Source organism: Theropithecus gelada, chromosome 6 (assembly GCF_003255815.1).
Source record: "Theropithecus gelada isolate Dixy chromosome 6, Tgel_1.0, whole genome shotgun sequence".
NCBI lineage: Eukaryota > Metazoa > Chordata > Mammalia > Primates > Cercopithecidae > Theropithecus > Theropithecus gelada.
The window spans coordinates 9025531-9047803 of NC_037673.1; the positions used below are offsets into that span (position 1 = coordinate 9025531).

A 22273-nucleotide genomic window follows, 5' to 3' on the forward strand; every position below is an offset into this window, starting at 1 on the left:
AAATTTTAATGAATCATTTAATTAAAGGGAAAGGAGAGACATGAAAATGAAACAGGGAACAAAAGCTCACGTCACATACAGCAATGGGTGATCTCCAAATCTTGTCTCCCTGTCTTTGAAATAGGACCAGACAGCACTTGGCCTTCCTGCACATCATCACCTCACCTCTCAGCTCGGCTGCAGCCACTCAGGGTTTGGGACTTTAAAGTGCTGTGACTCCTTAGTGCCTCATAGGCACTAAGCCTCCAGTATAAGCCCCAGCACCCCCAACCTGCCTCACTCTATGGACTTGCACAACCATGAGCTGCTTTCCATCCACATCAGCAAAGCTGTCCAAAAATGGGGCAGGGGACCCTGGCCTTCGTTTCAAAAATCACAGTTCTGCCAGATGCCACGAGATGGATGCTAAAGCTCTGTTCCTTCCATTCCTTCCTGGATTCCCCTGCCTGCTCCTCACACAAATATGGGTGTCATGACTCTTTCATGTCAACACCTATTGTGCTGAACTCTCCACTTGGAATGTCTCAATACCCAGTGCTATCCTTATACCTTGACAAAAAAACTCTCCCTAGATTTACTGAGCACTCTACTTGCTTAACCACTCAGAATCCAAGCACCACATGTGTCATCTGCTTTGTCCAGGGACACTGGACTTCTAAACACTTCCCCCACGGGGAAGACAATCCACCATTGAGAGGTCTCAATGAAGAAATGGCTTCCAAACCAGCCAATAATCCAGCCCCATTTTCAGATCTACCTGGTTCAACAATTCATTCATTCATTCCTTCATTATGTCTCTCACTCATCCACTTTCACTTGCTCTGTTTTCCTCCTTTATCCCTCTCCTTCTCTTCCACCACCAGAATTCTAAACTTGCCTTTCAAATACTCACTAGACAGTTCGACTGGAATCCTCACCATCACTCAAGATCACTAAAAAGCACAGCTTCCTGTCTTCCATCCCTACAACTGGCCTACACTTCTAGCCCCTCAAAACCCACTCTCCCTGCTACTCTCCAGTGCTTCTCGGATCAGATACACTATTTTCACAGCCCCTGTGAGGGTCCATTCCCACAAAGGCTCCAGAGCTCTAGTTTCCCAGGGTTCATGTTCAAAGCAGGGATTCCCACTCCCCCAAATCCTTATTCTGTAAGCACAGAAAGGATTTGGGAATTTCCACTATTAAAAGTCCATTTGGGTGAATCTGATGATCCACAGATTCTAGAACTCCTACGTTCAAAAGGCAGTAAGCCTCTCCTCCTAACTGCCCTTTGTAATGCTGATGCTATTGACAGAGGCAGTGCCTAGGATTAAACTCCCCTTTGTGAGTTGGAATTCTGGTTTGCAAACCCCATCTACTTTTCAGAATTAAGTGAACAAAGAGAAAGATGAGAAACCAAATAATTCACACTGAATGTTTGAATCTTCGGCTAGGCAGAATTTGATAGTGGTCTAGGTGGTACATGGGAGTGACTGGGGAGAAGGACAAGTAATGGGGAAGGAGGAGGAGGAGGATTTTCTGCTCTTCCGAGTTGATGGCAAAAAGTTAAAAGCATGTGAGCTGGAGCCAGGTGGTCTGAGAGCTAATCTGGAATGCACCAAGGCTAGAGATACTTGATGCTGACCTGTTTTCCTCAAGCAAAATCAGGATAAAGATGATACCCATCAAATATAAGCACTGATAAGATTAAATGGAATAATGCATGCTGAGCTCTTACCATAGAGCTGCACATAAAATAATAACTCAATATTAGCTATGATCATCATTATATGTGTAAGATTCAGGAAAATTTAACCTCTTTATTTTGTTACATATCTTCAGAGAACTACCTTGTACACATCCAGAAGACCTGAGTGGAAATCATTGTTCTCATCCAAATATCACTCAATGCTTCTTTAATTCTAGGTAGAATAATCAAAAAAGACACTTTGTCTCCATATGCCAAATAACAGCCCCGATCGACCAGTTAAACAACCAGATAATTACTTATCAACTAAGGGGTATTTTAATGTGATGCATGATAACTAAGGACTTAAAATCACAAACACAATCATGTTAATTCTTAAAGGGATGTGTAATTGGGGCAAGAAAATAGAGAGTTGAACCCCACAGAAGGAAAGAAATAGAATCTAAAAATATCAGTCATTTTAAAAGTTCAAAAAAAGGCTTTTAGTGTATAAAATGTATAATTAATTTACTATCTGTATATCCATTTATAGGCTTATCATATCTTTGAGGTTGAGCTAGAAATCGTCAAATACATTAACTATATTTAACCAGCTGTGGTAAACTGTGATTTGTCAAAAACTGGTAAAACACTATTTTCTTTTTAAAGCAGCTAATGAAACGTATCTACAAGGAGTCCTCCTTGCATCAGCTGTAAGTACATGATATGACATAATTTACAACTATAAATATAAATTTTATATGTAAATAGAAAAGTCTCTGTGTTCTATCTGAAATACTGTACTTTTCACAAATGCATTGCTTAACAATTAATGTGGTCAAATCTTATAATGCCAAAATGTTTTTTAATTACGTATTTCACACCTCTATGCTCAAGCTTAATTTGGTTACCTGTTATTCTCTAATTACAAAAAGGAATCTATATTTAAGAAAGTCTTGGACCAAATATAAAACATCATTCAGAAAGCAGGCTGGTCAAAAAGTAAAAGCTTTTGGTTTCTAAATTTGAGGATTTCTTTATGAAAAAATGTCTTCTGTAGTATTTTACAATTTTTAAATTTCAGGATTTGTACAGGCAGTAATAATAGGCAGGAAAGGACGATAAGGGGAAAGAGAAACAGCATACTTCCTACAGGTGAGACATTATGCTCCAAACTGTTATCTAAAAAAAAAAAAAAAAAAAGATGTAAAAGCATCTCTTTAGGGAACTTTAATGGATTACTAAGTTACTATGGGCAGAAGCTTCTTGATCTCTTTCTGGGAGACAACCAGAGCAAAGAATGACGGGAAATAACAAAGGTGCGGTTAAAGCTCAGAGAAGAAAACCAGCATAGCTGAGCTTCCATTATGAGAAAATTAAAGGGGTGGGGAAAAGCACGAAAACAGTGTGGGATGGCGGTCACCCAAGAAAATGCAATAATAGCTGAATGTTGGAAAGTGACAAATTCAATTTTAAAAATATATATCTATATATACACAAACATATGTGTGTATATATGTGTGTATATACATATATACACACACACATAGGTATACACACATACATATGTGTATATATGTGTGTGTATATACACATATATGCTTTTTCCTACGTTTTTTTCCATTAACTCAAATATTCCACAAAGGGGGAATTATGCCTGCAGGAGCACAAAGCTATGGTGTGAATGACTGTGTCCTCTGAGAAATTCGTATGTTGAAATCCTAACCTCTCAAGGCCAGTAGGAGGTGATTAGGTCATGAGGGTGACACCTTCTGATTGAGATTAATGCCCTGATAAAAGAGGCCTCAGAGAGCTCAGTCAGTCGCCATGTCCACTAGGTGAGGACACAGAGAGAAGGTTAATTCTGTGAAGCAGAAAGTGCGCCCTCACCGGACACTGAACCTGCTGGTGCCTTGTCCTTGGACTTCCAGGCCTTCAGAACTGTGAGCAATACATTTCTGTTGTTTGTTTGTTTGTTTTTGTTTTTGAGAGAGTGTCTCGCTCCAATTGTAGGCTGGAGTGTAGTGGCATGATCTTGGCGCACTATAGCCTCAAACTCCCAGGCTCAAGTGATCCTCCCACCTCAGTCTCCCGAGTAGCTGGGACATGCCACCATGTCAAGCTAAATTTTTTTGTATTTTTAGTAAAGACAGGGCTTTCCCATGTTGCCCAGACTGGTCTTGAACTCCTGGGCTCAAGCCACCTGCCCACCTCGGCCTCTCAAATCACTGGGATTACAGGTATGAACCACCATGTCTGGCCAATTTCTATTGTTTACAAGTTACCCAACCTAGGGTATTTGGGAAAACAGCCTATATAAACTAACAGACACACAAACACACATAGAGTTAAAGAATATATAGTTATAAAGTTAGGAGACAAAAATGTCCTCTAGTCATTACAAATTATACTAATGTCATTGTGACTTGAATTGTGTCCTCCCCAAAATATACGGTGAAGTCCTAACCCCCAGTACCTAACAAATAATCTCATTTGGAAATTAGGTTTTTACAGAGGTAATCAAGTTAAAATGAAATCATTAGGGTGGGCCATAATCCATATGAGTAGTGTCCTATAAAAAAGGGAAATTTGGATGCTGAGCCAGACAAGTATAGAGGAAAGAGGATGTGAAGACATGCAGAAGAAGATGGCCAAAAGGCTCGAGTGGTGATGTGTGTACCAGCTGAGAATGCCAAGGATTGCTGGCAACCACCTGCAGCTAAGGAGGTGAGGAAGAAGACTCCCATAGAGCCTTAAGGAAGAATACGGCCCTGACGACACTTGATTGTAGATTTCAGGCCTCCAGAACTGTGAGATCATCCATTTCTGTTGTGTTAAGCCACCTAGCTTTTGTTCCTCTGTTACAGCAGGTGTTAGAAAATAATACAGATGCGTAGAATAAAAGCAACACAACCAAGTCCTTTTTTTACCTTTTAAGTTTTTTTAAAAAGTTCTTTCCTAAATAAACAAAAATACATAAGTAATTTTTAAAACTTACATAGGTTAATTTTCTAGTGCTGTACTGATTGGTTCAATTGTTAAGAATACCGACTACAAGGTAAGTTCTCTCTTTGACATAGAGTTTTGAATAAGGAGTTTGATGGAAAATATCTGCAGATTAAGGTTCTTTTTCAAGACTGTGATGGTAGCTGACATTTTTGCAGCTTTAAATATATACCGAGTCACATCCTTACTAAAGAAGGAAGGTAATTGTCAAACATTTTAAAACACTCCATTCCTACAAGATTTTGAAACGCCATTATCACAGCATTTCAGTAATGAACTCTCACAGTCTTCAGCTCTGCCCGCTGTTGAAGAGAAGTAATCAGTCTAGATGGATACTTCCCTTATGGAGCTTTTAGGGGCATAATATCCATCCAGTTAGTCATTTGGACAGGCTTGATAAACCAAGCCCACAGTCAACCCGCCATTAAAAGCACAGAGTGAGTTAGATTTGTGGCACTCTCAGTATTAATTAGACATTGATGGTGGGCATCACTGTTCAGAAGAAGGGGACATCTCTAGCTAATGTGTGTGCAGACCTCAACAGTCTTAGAGCTGAAAGGGCCCTTAGAGATCATCTGTTCATCTAGTCTAATCCTGTCAGAATGAGGAAAAGCATATTAGAACTGCAGGTAAGAGAGTAGGTGAAGAAGGAGCCTGGCATTAGAGGGGAGAAGATTAAAATAATACCTGGCAGGAATTGGCATTGGGGGAGAGAATAGACAGAAGATGTTTGGTGCCGAGCAAGAGAAATAGCAAGTAGAGATGTGCCTGGAAGGTTTGAATTCAGTTGGAGGAAATCAAGCAAACACCCAGGAGGCAGGCAAGCTGGGGATGATGAATTCATGTCCGTCTCCTGCAGGGGACTTTCTCTGAGCTGACCTTGCATTTTCATCAGCTTTCTATCTTGGGTGGGGTGCTGACCAGTGGAGTGGGAGAGGAGGACTTGGCAGAAAATCTTTACCAATGACCCAAGTCAACCTTGCCAGCGTTGGGCTCAGATGTCAACTTTAATCATCCCTTGAGGTATAAACTTAGGCAGAATTTGATCATTTACAAACACCTGTCATTTGAACAGGTTTGGGGAAGGAGGTCATAAATGTTAGCACCTTTCTCTGCTCTCCCAACTGAAACTCTAAAATGCCAAAGCATATTTTCAGGAAAACATAGTGTGCTTACTCCAAATGGCACAGACAAGAGCCACACTTCACATCTCCTTCCCTGATGGGGCTGGGCCTCAGATATCCAAACGTAGCTGAGAAGTAACAGAAGAGTTTTGAGGCCCCTCAGGGGCCCTGCTCTAATAAGAGCCAGAAGTTCCCAGTGCTGCCACCTCCAGATATTATTACAGTACTGAAATGACATCCAAAACATGAACAAAAAGAAAACTGAAATTCTACCCTCTTGTTTCTCCTGTTTTTTGTTTGTTTGTTTGTTTGTTTGTTTTGGCAGGTCTTGCTCTGTCACTCAGATTGAGGTGCACTGGCATAATCATGGCTCACTGTAGCATCGAGCTCCCCAGTCTCCAGTGATCCTCCTGCCTCAGCCTCCCATGTAGCTGGACCTACAGGCACACCCCACCACATTTGACTAATTTTTGTTTTTTTTGTAGAGACAGGGTTTTGCCATCTTACCCAGGCTGGTCTCAAACTCCTGGGTTCAAATGATCCACCCATCTTAGCCTCCCAAAGTGTTGCAACTGCAGGCATGAGCCACTGCACCTGGCCGTTTCTCCTCATTTCAAATGCCATGTCCTGGGTGCTGAACAGGACACTCCCCTACAACACAGAATTATCTGACCTACATTTTCATAGTGCTGAGGTCAAGAAACTCTGAGAAGGAGAAACAGAGGAGTTGTAACTTAGAACAAATCTTACAGCCATAATACAAGGTGTAGCCTTACGTCACCATGGGTAGGTAGAATCTCTTCCAAACAAAGAGGCATAAACCCAGCAATATTTTATTCTAAAGGTCTCCCGAATACTGCTTGAATTGGGTTGAATGGTGGTCTCCCAAAATATATATCTAATTTTTGGGATATATACCATTGTAATGGTAATGGTAATGGTAACCTTATTTGGAGAAAGGATCTTAGCAAATGTAATTAAGTTAAGAATCCCAAAATAAGATCATCCTGGATAATCTTGGCAAATCCTAAATCCAGTTGCAAGTATCCTTATGAGAGAAAGTTCGGGGCTATATTAGACACACAGACACACAAAGGAAGCCATGTGAAAACAGAGGCAGAGATTGGAGTTAGACACCAAAGAACACCTGGAACCACTAGAACTGAAAAAGGCGATGAAGCTTTCTCCCCTAGGGCCTCCAAAGCGAGTGGAACCCTGCTGATATCTCAGTTTCTGACTTCCAGGCTCCAGCACTGCAAAAGGAAAGATTTAAGTTGTTTTATGCCACCACATTTGTGGCAATTTGTCATGGCAGCCCTAGAAAGCTAATACACTACTAAACAGATAATATGTTCAGACAACTTACATTCTTTCTAATGGTCAGAACTGACTGGTTTAAATGTGACTTCCAAAAAACTTTGACAACTACATTTACAAGCCAAGTGTTTCTCATGAGTTACATGAGCTAAATGACTCCCTTTACCAAAGGTAATGTTTAGTATTTTAAACAGAAGAAAGTCACACTTGGTATTTGTCTCAGAGACAACTCTCTAGAGACAGCCTCTTATCTCAGAGTTGATAAATTTTAGGCAGCGAATTCATAAGCATCAGGTGTCTCAAAATGTGAAACGTCATTGAAATCTGTTTTGAGAAGTTTTAATGTGAGCAGCAGACAGGAGTAAAATCATATTATGCAAGCCCTCAGGGCTCGCTGGCAAGTGATAAAAACTCAATGCCGGCTGAGACGGGCGGATCACGAGGTCAGGAGATCGAGACCATCCTGGCTAACACGGTGAAACCCCGTCTGTACTAAAAAATACAAAAAAAAACCAGCCGGGTGCGGTGGCGGGCGCCTGTAGTCCCAGCTACTCCGGAGGCTGAGGCAGGAGAACGGCGGGAACCCGGGAGGCGGAGCTTGCAGCGAGCTGAGATCGCGCCACTGTACTCCAGCCTGGGCGACAGAGCGAGACTCCGTCTCAAAAGGAAAACAACAACAACAACAACAACAACAAAATCCTCAATGGCAAATAGGTTACACCAAAAAAAGACTACATCTTTTTTGAGACGGAGTCTCGCTCTGTCGCCCAGGCTGGAGTGCAGTGGCGCGATCTCAGCTCGCTGCAAGCTCCGCCTCCCGGGTTCCCGCCATTCTCCTGCCTCAGCCTCCCGAGTAGCTGGGGCTACAGGCGCCCGCCATCTCGCCCGGCTAGTTTTTTGTATTTTTTGTATTTTTAGTAGAGACGGGGTTTCACTGTGTTAGCCATGATGGTCTTGATCTTCTGACCTTGTGATCTGCCCACCTCAGCCTCCCAAAGTGCTGGGAACTTAAATATATTTTAAAAAGAACTTGAAGATAGATTCAAAGAATGTCTGAACTTCATATTTCTTCACCATAAATATCAACTCCTAAAAATTTCCCAAAAGATACCATTAATTTTTTTAAAGTTTACACACATAGATACATGTTTCTTTGTAGCATACGTTTATGTTTCTAGGAGGCATGATAGCTGGAAGAGAGGCTTTCGAATATTCTCACCATGAAGAAATGATAAATGCATGAGGTGATGAATAAGCTAAATACCCAGATTTGATCATTATGCCAAATATATATGTACAGAAGCATCAATTTTATCCCATCAATATGTACAAATACAATGTGCCAATAAATATTTTTAGGGGGATACATTAAAAATCACTTAATCAGAATCCAAAGAAACAAATAAACGACAATTCTTGAAAACTATAAGTTTAACGGATTCTAGACAAAATATTTTTTAAAATAACACATTTTGAAATTTGAGCTTGCTTTTAGCATTATTCTCAAAGACATACAGAAGGGAAACAATGAGCATTTCTCCAGCAAAATATTCCCTTCTGTACAAGATAGATCACTTGTTGAAGAAAAACAAAATAGACATTACGGAAAATTGATTTTATCATGAACTATAATAAAGCCTGAGAAATTATACACAAATAGACTGTGGTGTTTATGTTCCACCCAAATTTGTTGTTTTCATTTCTTAGACTCAACTATTCAAAATAATCCTGTTTGTTTTATAATTGGAGCAGTTTTCTTGTATGCCTGTTTTCTCTTGTATATCTATTTATCTTTGTCATCTATATAATAGCAATTCTATTTTTCTTAGTGATAAAAATAATCTTCATATAATTAACACTTTCTCTTTGTTAACCTTGTGATTTGTGTAAAAATCTACTTTCCTCATAAAGTCATTTTTATAATCTTCTAATTTGTTCCTTAATAATTTTCGATGAACTATATCTATGAAAGAACATGTCCTTATTTTTTTGTGACTTCTTTATTGATCTGATGTGTCTTTTTCATGTCATTTCCTTCATACTTTATGAATATATCATCTTTTTACTATTTTTAGCTGAAGTTAAACATACACTCAATTCATAAAGAAATCTACAAGATCTAAAATAAAATATTAAAGAAAGCCCTCTATGTCATACAGCCTATATAGTTTACTTAAAGCAAAAACTTTCAACTCTTTAACTCGTTTATCTATGTAATTTTTCTCCAAATTTGTAACTAATAATATTTTACTGCTGTTTCTTGGTATTTTCAGTTAGAAATTTTACTGGCTCCTTTTTACTTTATCCCTCTTCCACCATCAACATAGATGCATGCTCCCTCCCCACTTTCTCAGTATTGATTTATGATGATTCTGCAGGAATATGCAGAGCCTACATATTTATAACTATGCAAATACTCTTCACAGATGGGCCATGAAATAAGATTTTACTACATCTTGTTTCTCAAAACAATTATACATTTCCTAGAGTTAATACTTGTCTCTTGTTTTTCTATGGAGTTATTATCTTTTTGTCCCCCATACCGAAATGTAAGTCTCCTTTTGGTCTAAATGCATTCAAACACCTCAGACATCCCATTATTGATATCCTCCTAAAAGATGCCTTCGGTAACTGTATCATCTACTCCAGCCTGGACTGGTGGCTCCCAAGGCCCACTGCACAACAGTTCCACAATTATCTTCCTTTGCCCTCATCCCAGGAATGTTTTCCTCCCTCTCTCCTGTATTGGAGGCTCTATTTCCTGGACCTACTGTGTTAACCATTCATCTATTTCCCTTCATTTTTCATCTCTTAGTCTTTATTCAACTTTCTGGGAAATTTTTATCAAATTTATTTACTAATTTTCCATGGATCTTTTTATTTCTATGATCACATGTTTTCAAAATAATCTATGAAGGCTTTTTAAATACACTGAATATTTCTTTTCTCCTTGTTTCATGGTGGTAATATCATCTCTAATTTCAGAAGACATTCATCATAATTTCTTGTCTCTCTGTCTTCCAAGTTTCTTAATTAATTTGGTTCACTCTGTGTTTTTCATACTGGAAACTGCAAGAACACTGGAGCTGGGCACCCACATTGCTTTGTAGACCAGCCATCATTACTTACTCTGGGTGGGATTTTTTTGTATTGGAGTGACTACCAGTGTCACTATCCTTAAGGTTCTAGTTGTAAGCTGATTAGATACCACAAAAGTGTACACCGAAACCCATATAAAATATATGCAAAGAGAAATACCAACACTGGGGAGAAGGGCTGGGATCTCAATATACATGACATATATATATATATACACACACACACACACACACACACACACACACACATACAACTCTCCCCTTCTTTTTTAAGGGAAGTTCTCAAGGGATATCTGGGTCCCCTGGTCCAATGTATCAGCAGCTTTGTCATCTTCCAGAATTGCACTTCTGTCTTCTTCCAGCATGGCAGAGGAACCACTGTGTTGAGACACAAAGTGAATAAGCAGGAAGATCTGGGTTCTAACTGCCTCTTCCATTGTCTCCTGAGTTTGTGGTTTCTCTTGAAAAGTTGGCTGTGGACCTTATTTTTACTCCTCTGAAGGTTATGTCTTTTTCTCTTACTTGATTATTTTTAAGACTTTTTCCCTTTTCCACCAGTTTTCAGAAGTCGGACTATAACGTGCTGGTGTGGTTATCTATCGCACTTGAGGTTTGCAGAGCTTCTTAGTCTGTGAGTTGATACCTTTCATCACTTTGGAAAAGTTTCAGTGATAATTACTAGGCATATAGCTTCTGCCTTATTCTCTCTCTTCTCCTTTTGAGACTGTATGTGAGTTAGAGTTTTGAAGGTGTTATGTGTGTCTCATACTCTTTTATCTACCCTGTCCAATTCCTCTCTGTACTGCAGTTTGAATATTTTCCACAGACTGGTCTTCCAGTTCACTAATACAATATTCTGCTATGTCTAATCTGCTGTTAAAATTATTCATTTAGTTCCACATGTCATATATTTTTTTAAAAATTATAGAAAATTTATTCAATTCTTTTTTATTCTAATGTTCTGGTAAAATTCTCCACTCCTTAACTAATCTATCTAAATTATCCTCTACTTTCTTCCTTATATAAATCACAATTATTTAAAGTCACCTTCTGCTAACTTTACTAACTGGATCATCTGTGAATTTCATCAGCCAAGAGCAATTCTCCAGAGGCAGGGGTGGCTATGAACCAGTATCAACCAACCCTCACAACAGCCAGGGATAGGGTGCCCTATTCCATAAGGAGAGCTGGGTAGGGTGTCTCTTGTGTTATAGAGATTTTCCTTTGATGTACCTGTATTGTCACTTAAATGCTTTATTTTAAAACAATGAAAGAACAGTAAATATGTTCCCTTCATCTTGAATCAGAAGCTAATGGCTATGGTTTAAAATTGCACGTGATTTTGGTGCTCTTTTATTCAAATGGTGCTTAGCAATTTTTAGGCAATGAATTGCATGAGGTCTTTGGACTCCAAATACTACCAAAATTACATGTATAGTCATGTCTATTTTCTTAGGAAGTAGACTATTCTTAGTAGGGAATTTCTGCATAGGCAACTTGCCTCTGCAATCTAAGATGCATGTAAAGAATAACTGAATATTACCAAAAATTGAAAGAACTGAATTTCAAAAATTAAACTGTACAACCAACCCATATAAAATCATTGAAGGGATCACGCAGTAACACTTGAAAAAGCAGCAAAAGCCCCCACCACAGTAAGAATTGATACAAGCAGATTAAACATTGTGTTCTAATGAAGAAGTATTATAAAAACTCTTAAAGGTTAGCTATGAGAGCACAGCAAAAGGACTATTTGACACACATACGTCAAACAAGGGTGTTGCCCATCGCAGCCCTATCTACAATGATTCTACCCATCTCTGTGACAGTTATCGATAAATTCTGAATGACAAATGGCTTACATGTTAAAGAGTCACCAAATTAAGAGTGTCAATCCATCCACTCCAGACAGTGGTCAGCCAATGTGACTCGTTTTTTGTTTTTTTGTTTTTTATTATTTATGTTTCCCCTTTGCTTTTTATTTTCACTTGGTTCTTAGGTAATTGGGAGACAGCTTACAGAACATATGATCTCTTACTCAAACAAGAAAACATTACTAAAATTTGGCAACGAGTTTTCCTGGTACGTCGGCTTATTTATTTTTGTTGGCATTTTGCAAGGGGCATACAGGTAAGGGAGATGAACACAGGGCAGAGAATTCTAAGCATGTCCATCACTCAGCAGTCATGGCAGGTACAGGGGCCATTTTTGAAATAGACGGAGAAATGCATTTTAGATAAATGAAATGAACCCCTCCATTTATCTAGCAGCTTGTGATTGTCAGACAGTGTTTGCTATTGGATTACAGAAATTGCCTGACTTCATTTCATGAAACTGAATGATATACATGACTAACAAAAATATTCATGCATCTTCAAATTAGTTTTTGAGGCCACAAGCAAAGCAACAATTTAGAAATGGATAAAGAGAGTTATTAGAAATTAAGATATGCACAACACAAAAGAATGAATTCAATAATAAAGTATGTATTTTTTTGTCAAAGACATATAAACACTTCATTTCAGTGGCAGAGACTAGTGTCTGTACAGTCAGAGTCAGGAACATCAGGAAAACTCTAAGTAAGATACCTGAAAGTATTGAGTATTATCAATCATAGTGGGTGCTATTGGCACCCCATCCAGCTCTTCTTATGAAACGGGATGCTGTATGCTTGGCTGCTGTCAGTGTTGGCTGATCCTGGTTCATAGCTTCCCAACTCTTTAGAGAACTGCTCCTGGTTAATGAGAGCTACCTCACCAGGAAGTTACGTCACCAAATACTCCAAATTCAACAGCCGAAGAACAAGGAAGAGTTGGTTATAAATCGCCACAGCCCTTGCCTCAAATGCGATCAACAGTGGTTCTATTTATGCTCCAGAGCTGTGTCTGGGATCGGGTTGAGGCTATACTCCAGCTGACAGTAAATGTTTGCCTACTGCCTTTCTTTGCTATGTCACTCACTCCCTACCCTTTCAGAGCATGCCTTAAATAAATCACATGCTTGAGAACCCCTGTCTCAGATTGTGTTTCCAGGGTACCTGACCTAAACCTCATATATGAATTTCAATTAAAAATTAACAGTTATATTCACTGTAAGGCAGACGTCAACTATAGGAGGTATTTTGGCCAGTACAAATGAGTACAATAAAGCAGCAATTGTCCTCTGGAGCCCTACATACCCAGGTCCAAACCCTAGCTCTACCACCTATCAGCTGGCTGATCTTGGCTAAATCACATAAACTTCTAGACCTCAACTCCTCTGCTGTTGAATGTTGAAAATAATACCCCCACTTTAGTGCTGCTGGAGAAATCAATGAGATGATGCTTGCAAAGAGCCAAGAACAGAGTAAGGGCATAATGAGTGATGCCTGCTATTATTTTTGTTGCCGTCATCATGATTTCATGACAAATTAGGTCATTAAAGTTACATCAAATAAACATAATGCCGAGTTTCAAATTAGTAGGAAATGTTTTCCTTAAACAAACAGGAATTCAGGCATTACGTAAGCATGACAGAAGAAAGAGCAAGTGGAAGGATGATGTATATTAAAAATTTAATCCTGACAGAGAATTTAGGGATAAACCCAGTGTACTGTTCTTCCTGGCTGTCCTCTCCAAAATGTACTATAGAGAAAACTGAGGTACAGAAAGGTGAAGTGGCTTGCTCAAAGTATTCCTGCTTGTTATTTACAGAAATGTTAGAAGCATGAAGAAATCTGTTTGTATGTAGCAAAAAATTAGAATGGTATGGCAGGGTGAGATGAGGGTAGAACAGGGAACAGTTAAGTGTATCCCCAGGGGCCAGTCTTGTTTTCCCTAGCACTGACTAGGAGAAAATGCTACTATCTGTCAGTGTCTGAATGCATACAAACCACACTTCCCAACCCGCCTTGCGGTTTCTTGAAGCTATGTGACTGAGTTGTGGCCAGTGGAATTTAGGCACAAGGGATGCACTTTCTGGCATGGCATGATCCTTTGCATGATCCTCCACTCGACTTTGTCTTTCTTCCCTACTGCCCCTGGAGGCATGGGTTGAAGATAGGATACCATGAGACAGAGGACACTGTGGGCTCCTGAATGGCAGCATGGAGCCAAGCCCCACAGACCACACTAGACTCACTTGCAAGGGAGGAATAAGTCTTCTGCATGTGAGTGTTCAGCTTCTAGGAGGGCAGAGTTATTTCAATGGCAGTTAACTCAACTTGGCTCATATTCTCTGAAACTAGTAAAATCTTAGTCCTCATCTACATAAAATATACATAATCAACTATAAATCTTCCAGAACGTTATTTAAAAAGTAGAGTAAATATGTTTGAATAAATGGGTATATAAAACAGCATCTGACAGAAAATCTTCACCAAGGGAACAGATGTAAGAACCTAGAATCTGAGGAGGACGGTTGGTAACACTGTCTCAGGTTACAAACTTCTGGGTCAAGGTCAACTGGGGATCATGTAATTATTACACAGGGAGTCCAAATAAACACACCAATCAAACATTGATAAACTAAACAAAAAATAAATAACTGAGTCATATTGTGTTCATTTATCAATTCAGGAAATATTCATTGAGAACTTGCTAAGTACTAGGTATGATAATAGGTGACAAACCTTTTCTTAAAGGGAGAGTCACATAGTTTATATTTTAGGCTTGGTAGGCCAGACAGTCTCTGTTGCTATTGGTCAAGTTAGCTGAATAGCAGCCACAGACATTATGTTAACAAAAAAATAAAACACAGTATGTCTGAATTCCAAATAAAACTTTATTAACTATACTTATAGGCCAATAACATGCAAATGAATGTCTATGTTCCAATAATACCTTAACTATGATCAATACACCTTAGTTTTTAACTCCTGAAAAATTTTAATAAAAATAATCTTTAAAATCCACTTCTATGACACCAAGAACATATGATAAAGACAGGCCAAAAAAAAAAAAAAATGAGCTCAGAATCATGATTTTTGAGAGCTGTGGGGGAGACAAGTCTCCCCTTGCCCAATAAATATAAAACATAATTTAAAAAATTAATCAATGTGAATATCTCATTGGAATAGTTATTGTAAATTATTAATTAATATATCATGCTTTAAATTATACAGAAGAATTCCAACAGAGGGTAGTTATATTATAGTGTTATGACCCATTAGAGGGGGTATTATAAATTGCCTCAATTTATTTTTAAATTTAATTTCATATTAATAATAGGAAGTAATTTAAACTCAAGAATCCCAGCAGCTTCCTTGGAACTGGCCACTAAAGATTCATACGGGGGGGGGGGGTGTGTGTATGTGTGTGTGTGTATATATATATATATATATATATGCAAACTATGAATCTTTACTGTTTGGATTTCTTCATATATGGAGACATGTATATTCAACATATATATGAAGAAATCTAAACCAAAAAATTCCCTAAGCACATCAAAGACCTTATATGTTCAATTAAGTAACCTTAATATCACAGATTAGAAAATGGCTTCTTTAAAACATATGGAAACTGAGGCAACAATCAACTAACACAGGGTTTCTCAACGTTGGCACTGTTAGCATTCAGAGCCAGGTAAATTTCGCTCAATAGGGAGGTCCTGCTCTGTGCATTGTAGAAGGTTTGGTACAACCCCTGGCCTCTACCCGCTAGATGCCAGTCAAAGCTTCCCCACCAGTTGTGACAACTAATAATGTCCCCAGATAGTGCCAAATATTCCCAGAAGGTAAAATTGTTGGGAGTTGAGAACTTCTAATCTAAAAATTGACTCACGTTGACACTCAATCCCCCCCAACCCAGATATACGGGAAAGAAGTTAATATCCACTTTAACTTTTGAGAGAATTCTCTGCCAATATTGATCATGTAGTCAGAGACATTTAAGAGTTTTCAATTTAGAAACCATAGAGAGGCAGGTGGCAAATTGGAACACAGATTTCATTTTTTCTGCTTATCCCAGCAGTTGTGAGTGAGAAACAGGCAGTGAATTTCTTTCTGTTGTAACAAAACAATATAAAAATGGATTTGGAGCTATTTCCCAAAAGAATGTTAGGAAGACAGTGAGGTTAAATGAGCTGCAGCCCCTTTGTGTTTTTTGAACTTTGTTCAGCGAGCATCTACCTCCAGCCATCTGTGGTGCGATCCCAGATGGGCAAACGCTGTGAATTAGTCTTGAGGCCAGCTGCAGTTTTATATTTTTCAAAAAGCTTTATTCTTATAAAATAATCTTCATGATAAAGGCAAGAAGAAAACTGATACTGAAGATGTGAATCTATGATTATGACATGAGGTAGAAGAAACAAATTATGGTCAACCATCGCTATGCCTGAAAACGATTGGTTTTCAATATGAGATGGCTAAACTTCAGCATGCAGTGAGTTGCAAAAAAAAAAAAAAAAAAAAAAACATAGTCTCTGATCAAAAAGGTGCCTTATAAGTGGAAATAAATTAATATTTGATTCTCTAGTCATTGATGATAAACAGGTTTTATTTCCTTAAAAGCAAATCTTGGTCTTTAGATGTTAAGAGACATCTTCTCTTAGTATGTTAAGGCATACCTGTCTGAAAATCACAAGAAATATTCCAAATATAGCCATTTTACTTCATGGTACATTTATATGTAAATATGCATATGGTCATGCCAAGAGATTTACTTCATACAGATAACATTCTCTCAGGGTAACAGAGTACTTGTATCCCAATTCCTGCTCAAATCTTCACGTCTTTAGCAACTCCACCAGTGATGTTTCTAGTTTGTCAAAAAGACAAGATTCTTTTTTTTTTTTTGTCAAAAGGGAAGAGACTTGTGATTTGAAGTATGTTGACTCCATGTCCAAAATATTACTTGCACCAGATTTATCAGGTAACCTGACTTGGAAGTGAGTTTTCTCCTTCAGAAGCCACCCTACAAAAGCCTATTTTTCTCATCACTGAATTTCAGTATGGTTCTACAGAGCTGAGCCGCCATGTGTGACAGTGCCTTGATAGATATCATAAGGTTGGGGAATGGTGGGAGGGGACTGGAGAGGGTGCACTAAGGCGGTGTCCCTGTGCTCCTACTGCAGCCAGGAAGTGTGCTGGCTGCTGGACGGAAAGTCCCACCCTTGATTTCAGGGCAGTTGACATGGACAATGCAGTGGGGTCTCCAGAATCCTATGAATGTCACTAAGTAGAAAAAAAGAAAGAATCATTATTCAACATCTGCTTTCTCATCACTGTTGCTAAACCAATGTTAAAGCAGGAGAAAAAAATTGGGAGATAGGAAAATTGAAAAACAGTATTGAGAAGACAAGTGGCTGGTATGTAAGGAATGAATATATCAGTCAGGAATTGCCTGTCTCATCCACAAATTATCCCCTGGGGTGACAGTATGCACACAAGTGTCTTAGGATGTCTCTTCCAAAAGCATTTCTTATTACTCTAGCTTCTGGGTTAACATTACTTTTCTTTTCTTTTCTTGAATTTAGGGACAAAAATACCATGTATACCTACCACTCCATTAGTGTTAAGTTTAAAAAGGTTAGGGAAGAGTGAACATATTAAATACCAAGGGATGGAAATTTGTAAGCCATCTGTTTTGACTCTACCACCTTCCAGGTAACATAATCTAATAATTTCATCTAATTCTGAACAAATAAAAAGAAAGAAAACACTTCTTACAATACAGGAATGAATTTCAACACGAGGCAATAAGTACTAGTCAGAAATAAAGGCTATGAGGCTGTGAAATGCCTCAGAGGGTCACCAGCCAAGCAGACACAGGATGGGTTACCAAGAGGTGATGTCTCCAGTGAAACTCGAGGATGGGCAGTCTTTTTCTCCAAGAAAAAGAAGATAAAGAGGGTGAAGGTGTTTGAGACAGGACAGCAAGAGCAAATGCTTCAAGTTGGAAAATAGCCTACAGTTTGGAAAACAATACGCAGCATGACATGACCAGACAAGGTAGAAACTGCCTCCAGGTGATCAGGAGAGACACAGGTAATGCAAATTGCCACCTGGAGGTGAACCTCTGTCCCGCACAGGGCCAGGACCCAAGGATGCCCTGTCTAGTGTTAAATAAAGTCTACTGGTGAAGCACATTCATTTCTCATTGTCTCCAGTTTTCTTGAAATTGGTTGTCCTCCTTGATCTGTTTCATCACTTTTCTACCTTTAAACAATAATTTTTAACTTTGGAGACAGAAAAGGGGAAACATATTAACCTGAGATATATAAATCAACCCCCATGATTTGTGGTAGAAAACAATCTTTCTATGTAATAATTGAAGGCACACAAGTCAAATGTTCTGTCACTTATTATCTAAAACTACGCTTTCCAGTGGGGCACACCAGCCACCCAGAACACTTCAACTCTGGCTGGTCCAAATGCAAATGTGATGGAAATATAAAACACACACTGGAGTTTGAAAACTGAGTTCCAGAAAAAAAAAAAAAAAGTGCAACAGATCATTAATTTCTTATAATGATTCTATGCTGAAATTAAAATATTTTGGACATATTGAGGTAGTAAAATATACTGTTAGTAGTCATTTCCCTTGCTTCTTTGTACTTTTTTCAGTGTGCCTAGCAGATCACCTTAAATTGCCTATTTGGCTCACATGGTGCTTCTATCAGACAGCACTGTTATCACACCCTTTGTCTACCAGTGTGCTTATTCCTTTCTGTTACCCTTGGGAACTGTTATGTAAATTAAAATAAAATATTCATAGAAACCAACAAGACCTCTTTGCTGGAGACATGTGATATATAAATATAAAAAAAGAAAAAAAGTGTGTCATGAAGAATTGCCAGCCTTCTCTCTCCAGGCTAAGTAAACAGTAGGCTACAGAACTCCGTACACAGCCACAGAATATGAAAAAGCAGAACTGCCCTGCTTTGCACCAATGGTACAGCAGTCTGACCTCTATCATTAGAGCTGCATTTTCAAAACCACAGTTCAAACAGTCACTGTCTTCTTGCTTGGTGCTATGTCAGTAGACTAAGCTCTCACCAGGTGGTGGTACTGATGGGCATCCTATACTTCAGTAATAGCTCATTAATCCCATCAATAGTTGCAACCTGATTTCCACCGAAGGCAGCCAAGACCAAGGGAGGCAATGATGACAAAAGTACAATTAGTTTCCTTGACCTCACAAAAATATATACACATGAGTTAATGGAAATACATCTCCTCACTTTTTTGCATCTATTTATTTGGACATCATGTTAGTAAAACTTGCAAAAATATCACAATAGACTTTCATAAGTCCTTTACTTAGATTCCCCTGTTAATACTGTATCATATTTGCTTTATTATTTTTGTCTCTGTACCATGTATAGCTTCTGTGTATGTATGTGTATAACAATTTTAAAAGCTATTTTGATATAAGTTGCACAAATGATACCCATTACCCCTATATATTTTAGCACGTTATTCCAAAACAACAGTGACATTCTCCTACATTACAGTTATCAAAATCAACAAATTAATATTAATACATTTCTGCTATCTTATCCAGACATCTGAATTTCTCCAGTTGTCCCAATCATGTCCTTTAGAGTAAGAAAAAATATATCTGCTCCAAGATTCAATTTGAGTCAAGTATTGCATTTGAACCCCATGTCTATTTGTTCAGCTTTGTGATGGAATAGCTCTTTATTATTCTTTTTTCATACCTTTCATGACTTTGTGATATCTGAAGGGTAGAGGCCAGGTTTTTTTTTGTAGGATGTCCCTCAGTGTATCTGATGGTTCCTCATAAGGTTAGTAGTCATAATTTTTGGCTGAAATATCAAGGACATCTTGTTGTGTCCTCCATGCATCAAATTACTGAACTCTGTCCCATTGCTGGTGAAGTTCCCCTTGATCTTTGAGTATTTGGTCATGGGCTATTTGCCAGATTTCTTTACCATCAAGTTATAAGTTTTCCTGTTGTAATTAATAAGTATCATATAGGTAAGTACTTTAAGACTACTATTAATAAAAATATTCTGGCTGTCATCAAACTCTGACCCATAAATTAAGCATCCATTGATCACTTTCGCCTAAGTCAATTTTTAGTATAATGGTTGCCAAATAATGATCTCCTAATCAATTTATTCCTTCAATATTTATTAGTTGGCATGTGTTTACTCATTCATTTATGTTTTATGTTAGTATCTACTCATGGATTCTTATGTTTTTCAATGTGTTATAATCTACTACTGGCATTATCTATTTTGACAATCAAACTGTCCCAGATTTCTTCAGTGAGCTCACTTCAAGCTGGCTCCTAGTTTCTTGTGACACACCCTCATCATTCTTTAAATATTTTCCTTAATTTCTGAAACAACAAGCTCTTCCAGTCTTATCTGAGTTCTCCCTGCCCAACTCTAAATTAAGTCACTTCTCAAGAAATCCTTCATCTGTTTTCATGGAGAATTAAGTTTAGAAACAAAGTAACGTGTATGAAGTGTGTTCACTGCTACTAAGACAATACTTCTAAACCCTCTTAGCTGACAGAGCTAGTAAATTTGGAAATAAATGTGTATATGTAAATATATGCTTGTGCACACACAAGCTCACTTTTTAACACATGTGATATGCCAGAGAGTATACCATGAGAATCAAAATGAATATATGTAGTTTCTATCTACTAAAAGATACAGATTTTAGAAAATGTTGTCTAAAACAATCTTTAAAATGGCATTTTGATTAAATTTTTGATCGTTTTTTAATTGGCACATAAAAATTGTATATATTGATAGTGTACAACATGTCACTTTGATATATGTATACGTTGTGGAATGGCTACATCAAGCTAATTAACATGCAAGTATCTCACATACCTTTATTTGTTTATTTATTTATTTATTTATTTAGGTTGTGAGGACACTTGAAATCTACTCTCTTAGCAATTTTCAAGCATATAGTACATTGTTAGTAGCTATAGTCACTATGTCATACGATGGATCTTTTTAACTTATTCCTTTGTCTAATTGGAATTTTTTGTCCTGTGGCCAACATCTCCCTAACACCTTCCCTGACCTTCCAGGCCCCTGGAAACCATCAGTCCACTCTCTGCTTCTAAGAGTTTGTCTTTTTTAGATTTCACACATAAGTGAGCTCTTGCAGTATTTGTCTTTCTGTGCCTGGCTTATTTCACCGAAAATAATGTCTTCAAATCACTGATCATTCTGATTCCTTAATAATAAATTCATAATTTTACCACTCAATTAGCTCAATGAAAGACTCCAGATATATACTAAATTGCAGTAGAAAGACAATTTATTGTCAATTGTGATTAAACTATTATAATGGAGATTATTATTATTAGCACTTTAAAAAATCAAAAACAATAAAAATTACTGATAAATTGCTATGTTTTATCTCTTTTGAATGTCTTACTTATATTTTACCATGCTAATACGGAGTTGGTAGTGATCTGTGGCCATTTAACAGATGAGGAACCAATAATTCCTAGAAAGTTATGGAACTAGATCACAAATAAGGTCCATGTGTCTTCAAAGCCCTTGCTTTTTAATCAATATTAGCTTTGATCGTGGGATTGGCTGATTTTAACACCCTGCTAAAGTAAAAGATAGATCTAATACTAAAACCTAGCTCTGAAGATCCCTGAATGCTCACAAGCAGCAGCATTAAAGAGAGAATAAAATAATATAAAATCCTCTCCAATCACTTCTTAGAGCTCTAGTACATGAGAGTGAGACTAAAATGGGTTGAAGAACTTTTTCCAAACTCTACACAGCCCAAAGATTCTGGCATGGTCCACAGGGAGTTCCAGAATCTTGGTAAAGAAGATATTTGTGTCTTAACTCTCTTATTTTCTAGGAGACACTTTTTAAAGACTAGGGGAAAAGTGGGCTTTTGTGACTCAGATCTGCTACTAAAATAAATACTTCATGTAAGCACAAGATCTCAGGTCCATTGTCCAAACCGCAACAACAGAAGTAGGTAAATTTCATTTTGATCTATTTCCCTTTATTCTTTGTTAGAGTTAGCTTTTAACCCAAGTATTCATATTTATGTTAATATAAATTATAAAGAGGAAACAAAACTGTTTTATAAGAAATTGATGCATCAAAATAATAATCGA

At 37.9% G+C, this 22273-nt stretch overlaps 1 protein-coding gene across 1 annotated transcript in view; it reads right to left on the minus strand.

Annotated features, from left to right (window-relative positions):
• Positions 1 to 22273, minus strand: part of SEMA5A (semaphorin 5A) — a 517335-nt gene that overhangs the window by 269831 nt on the left and 225231 nt on the right. The window lies entirely within an intron of this gene.